Source organism: Pezoporus flaviventris, unplaced genomic scaffold (assembly GCF_033815535.1).
Source record: "Pezoporus flaviventris isolate CSIRO_AGI_PZ_B2104156 unplaced genomic scaffold, CSIRO_AGI_Pfla_v1 ptg000002l, whole genome shotgun sequence".
NCBI classification, from domain to species: domain Eukaryota; kingdom Metazoa; phylum Chordata; class Aves; order Psittaciformes; family Psittacidae; genus Pezoporus; species Pezoporus flaviventris.
The window spans coordinates 87,280,175-87,285,300 of record NW_026892550.1 but is presented as its reverse complement, the minus strand read 5'-3'; positions in this window follow the sequence as shown (position 1 = coordinate 87,285,300).

Genomic DNA, 5,126 nt, shown 5'->3' with positions numbered 1-5,126 from the left:
TGTGCACCTGCCCCTGTTAAACATTAAAGCAGTCCAAACTCAACTCAGGTCTCTGGGGCAGTGCCAGCAGCATGGGCAACCCCCTTAGAAGGGGTCCCTGTGCAGGCCCCCATAGTGGCGAGCTGGCCCCACCTTTTCGATGTCCTCTCATGGATTGAAAGCAGCCATTGCACCATGATTGCCCTTCTGCTCAGATTTATGATACAATCACAAAATGGTATGGGTTGGAAGGGATCTTAAAGCTCAGCCAGTTCCAACACCCTGCCATGGGCAGGGACACCTTCCGCTAGACTGTGTTGCTCAAAGCCCCATCCAACCCGACCTTGAACACTGCCAGGGATGGGGCAACCACAGCTTCTCTGGACATGACTTCTCTTGTCAGCATCACCTCTTATTTGTAAGGCAGGAGCCAACACGGGTTTTCTTCCCACAGCAGCAGAAAGCAGGTGGGCACCCGCTGGGCTTTGCCGTGCCACTGCCTGGGGGGCTCCCCTCTCATGGACAGCAAGTGGAAATGCCAGCCACCCTTGTGGGCCCCCAGGACAGAGCAAGCAGAAGAGAGAACCTGGCTTTAACCCATGGTGTCTGCGGCTCACTAGGGTAAGGAAGCTGCATGGGGCAGGGCTCCAGGCATGGCACCCAGGAAGCTCCCACCTCCAGCAACCCCTGCTGCTGTTGTGGATGCATGTATGTACGCACATTCCCAAAAGCATATACGTATGTACGCACATTCCCAAAAGCAGCGTGGCAGGGCTGAGCCCCACAGCAATGAGGAGGAGGACAGGGGGCTCACAGAGCCTGCCAGAAAGGGATTGGGTTTTAACTGCTGGTTTACTGCTGCCAGCTGAAGTATATGGCTGTACAATAAGGCAAAGGCTGGAGGAAGGTGTTTGAAAACCAGGCTAAACCACCCCAGACTCATGAAAGAAACACAGCACCAGAGCAGCCCCCCACCGGCCCCACAGTTTTGGGGAGGGGAAGCTGGTTTGAAGTCAGAGAACAATGGGGCTACTTTTTGCTTCTTTCTTCTGGCAAAGGACAGAAGACCCTGCGGAGGTGTCCACGCCAGGGAAGCCACTGAATGAGAACCCCCCCTCAGGCCAATAAAGCATCCCTTTGTGCTTCAAACACCATGTCTGTCTGATGGGCTTCCCGACCTCCATCCTCCTGCCTGCTGGAGAATCTCAGCCCTCAGCAGCAGGTCACCATGCAAATCCCTGCATAGACCAGAGGCTATGGCATGGCCATGTTGGTACGGAGAGCTCCCTGCCATCACTGGACTATGTGCTCCCTGCTTGTGGTGGGGCAGCTTGGAGTGCTCAGTTTTCCATTCTGGAGGAGCTTTTGTACCCCCATCACTTCCTGCTTCTCCAGTCTCGCCAAGCTTCCAGGGCAGCAAGCAGAAGCCAAGGCGCTGCAGGCGGCTGCTGAGCAAAATCAGAAGCCCAGACTGAAACATGACTAATTTCTAACACATCACAGCCTGCAAGTCATTTTGTTTGTGAGCCTAAATCGCTCTCTGCTGCTTTAATACCAGCTTGTGCTGAGGGTGAGTAAGCAGAGAGTGGCAGACATGGCTTTTGTTATTCCCAGAGCTTTGAAGTTGTACCATTTCTCTGTGGTTAGCTGACTGCAGCACCCGGTTGCAGTGCCACATTTCGAAGAACTCAGCAATGATGCATAGGCAGCCAGACCAAGCCGAGCCGAAGCTCAGCATATCCCATTGATGGCATTTCGTGGTGACTCATTATTAGTTGCCCACCCTCTGTTATTTGTTGGTTTTATCCCATCATTTTATTTCAACATTCCTGACAATTTCCAAGGCGGCCCTTTCACAGACAAAGGTCAATGAAAACAGCTTCAAGCTGTCATTGAAGCCCCTTCTTGTTAAATGAGCAGTGCATGAGTTAAAGGGGATTTTGTGATGAATCTCCTTGAAGACTCAACACTACCACTTGAAAAAGGAGAATATGGAAAAACTGTTTGAGCTACAACAATATGAGCATTCCATGTATTTATACATGTGTATACACTCATACATATTCAAAAGGGTAAACACAGAAACACATCTCAGATGAGAAAATGAAACTTCCTGCAGTTTTTAATGACTCATCTAAAACAACTTATTACTTTTTATATATACATACTTAAAAACACAGCACTTGCCCACATTTTTGAGAAAGAATGGTATGTTTTATTTCTATCCTAGGTTGGACTGCTATGGCACATGTTTTCCTGCTGCTCTGGACTTCCATGTTTCTCATATTGCTACATTTAACCACGTCTAGTTTGAATGGCTGAACATCAAGAAGACTCTTTCTATGGCATGAAGCAGCACAGTTTGAAAGCATGTCGCATTTTTATCTACAAAAGCTTTGTCAACTTTGGTACAAATATAAACCTTTAGTCAATTGGAGGCATCCCTTCCCCAGGAGAAGGTGGCACCACAAACACCACAGTCCGAGCAAAAGCGCTACATTGTAATTGCAGCGTTATTGCCGGTAATTGCAGACCGGTTCAAATTCTACTTTCAGTTCCACTGCCAGAAGTTTAAGGCTCAGATGAATCATTCTTTCCCACTGAAAAAGGCTGAGGGCATTTATCGCTTGTTTCAGAGTCCAAGGGCCCATGCCGAAGTGAAAGGCCAGGGGCAGAGCAGGGCAATGCCCCACATCCTGTGCCATGGAGGACGAGGGCTCTGGCAGTGGGAAGAGGAACTGCCAGATTTGGTTCCCAGCAGCACCCGGCCCTCTTGGGTAACCTCGGATGTGTAATTTTGCCTCCCTCTGACTCAGTTCCTCATTGCTACTGTGGAAATAACACCACTTCTTTATTTCGTAGGAGGTTTGGGCAGATAGGTATCTTTGCATTCGGTATTGGAATCCACTTGAGAAGCGTAACTAAAAGAGAGATCAGTTACGATCAGAGGAAATGAGACAATTGAGGGCTGGGAGGAAGGAACAAACACGAGTGAGGTACAAACATGGGGAGCTCTCCGAATTGAGCTGATTTCTTGTATCACCTCAGGATACATTCAGAGCGAAAGCTCTGGCTCCTTGTATGGCACAGAAAATTTAGGTACTGCCCTGTTTCCCCTAAGAGTCACGGCTCTCTTTTTCAACAGTTTCCCTTCTTTCCCTACCACGTTCAAAACAGTTTGTTATGAGCTGAAGCACGGGGAGACGCAGATCCTGGGTCAGGATCCCAGCTGGGCTCCCTTCAGAGGCTCCACAGTGCCTGTGCCTCCTGGCCGTGAAGGACCAGCTCCTACATCCCTGCCAGGGGCTGCTCAGTCACCTGGCGAGGAGATGAAACAAAGCATGTCTCCCCAGGAATGTGGTGCACCTCTGCCTTTGTGCAGCCCACCAAGGGCAGGGGACCCTGCCTGAGCCCCTCTGGACGGGCATTTGAACCCTTGGGCCATGACAGCCTTTTGAAACGATGACATGTTTTGACATGTCAGATGTCTGCATGACCCAGATTCTTCTAGCTAGCTGTGAAGCGGGTGCAAGGGCAGGTCCCTGCACTGCTGCTCCAGCAAGGTGAGACAGCTCCATGCCTGGCACCCAGCCTGAGGGGAGCAGGGCTACTGAGGCCAATGTGCCTCACTGCTCTGTGCTCTGCATTGTAACCTGCACGTTGTAACCACCACAGAGGGATATGCGTGGCCAGACGAGATTTTAAGACAAGCAACCTTGTGGCCCTGTCTGTGACACGAACAAAGGTTGGCTCCAGGCTGACCACAGCCCCCCTCTCCCTTGTCCCGTTTTGGTGGGTGAGCCAGGGGAGGTAACAATACTTCTCTCTTTTCACAGAAGACAAAGCTGCGGAAGACACCGATTCCCATGGCAACAAAGGCAGCAACGAAGTGTCCCAAGATGTGATTTGCTGTCACCATACCTCCCTCACGTCAGATACAGACAAGCAATAGCTCTGAAAGGAACTGTTTCCATGGGACCCTTCCTAGCAAGCCCACACGATGACAGCCCAACCGTCAGCCACAGCTTTTGGTGTCAAACAGGTCTGACTGGTAGAGAGCAACGCAGTTTCCCATAGCAAACGCTGCCTGTACCTCATCCTCCTGGGAGAAACAGTGCGCTCCTCGCTCCCCCCCGAGCCTGCCTAACCCTGAACAAGTCACGCTGCTGCTCACTAATCCACTTACCCAGGCAATTACACTGGGATAGCAGCCCACAGAGAGCCACGCTCAACTTCTCAGCTAAACATCACCCAGGTTTTTTTTACTCCATGGAAAGCTACCTTACGCTACACTGGAAGCTCGTCAACAGAGCACACGTTTCTGCTTTGGTAGTGCGTGCTATGTGAATGCGTTTCCTTCTGACACTTCCATTTATCATACTTCTCCCCTGCCAACCCTGCCCCTTCAGTTCCCTGGGGAAAGTAAGTGAATTTATGCAGGAACAAAGTCACCTTGAGCTTTAAATCCACACCCTAGCAGAAGGAGTACGTCTGTCGGCAATCATATCCACCCACTCTGCAACTGCATTACAATGCTCACTTTGTCAGCACGGAAAATACTGGCTCCTTTTCTAGTCCTGGAGACAAGCTACCACAAAGCCTGCACCAAAGAAAATGGACTGGGGGCAGAGGAGTGAGGAGTGTGGCCAGCAGGTCTACTCGACCCTGGTGAGGCCATGCCTGGAGTACTGTGTCCAGTTCTGGGCTCCTCAGTACAGGAAAGACAAGGAGCTACTGGAGAGAGTCCACTGAAGGCCACAAGGATGATCAAGGGTCTGGAGCATTTCTCTTATCAGGAGAGACTGAAGGAGCCTGGGCCTGTTTAGTCTAGAGAAGAGACTGAGAGGGGATCTCATTAATATCAGTATCTCAAAGGCGGATGCCAGGAGGGTGGTGCCAGACTATTTTCAGTGGTGCCCAGTGACAGAACGAGGAGCAATGGCCATAAACTAAAACACAAGAAGTTTCACCTCAACATGAGGAAGAACTTCTTTATGTTGAGGGCGGCAGAGCACTGGAACAGGCTGCCAAGGGGGGTTGTGCAGTCTCCTTCTCTGGAGACATTCAAAACCCACCTGGATGCATTCCTGTGTAACCTGCTCTGAGTGGCCCTGCCTTGGCGGGGGGTTGGAACTAGGTGGTGTTTA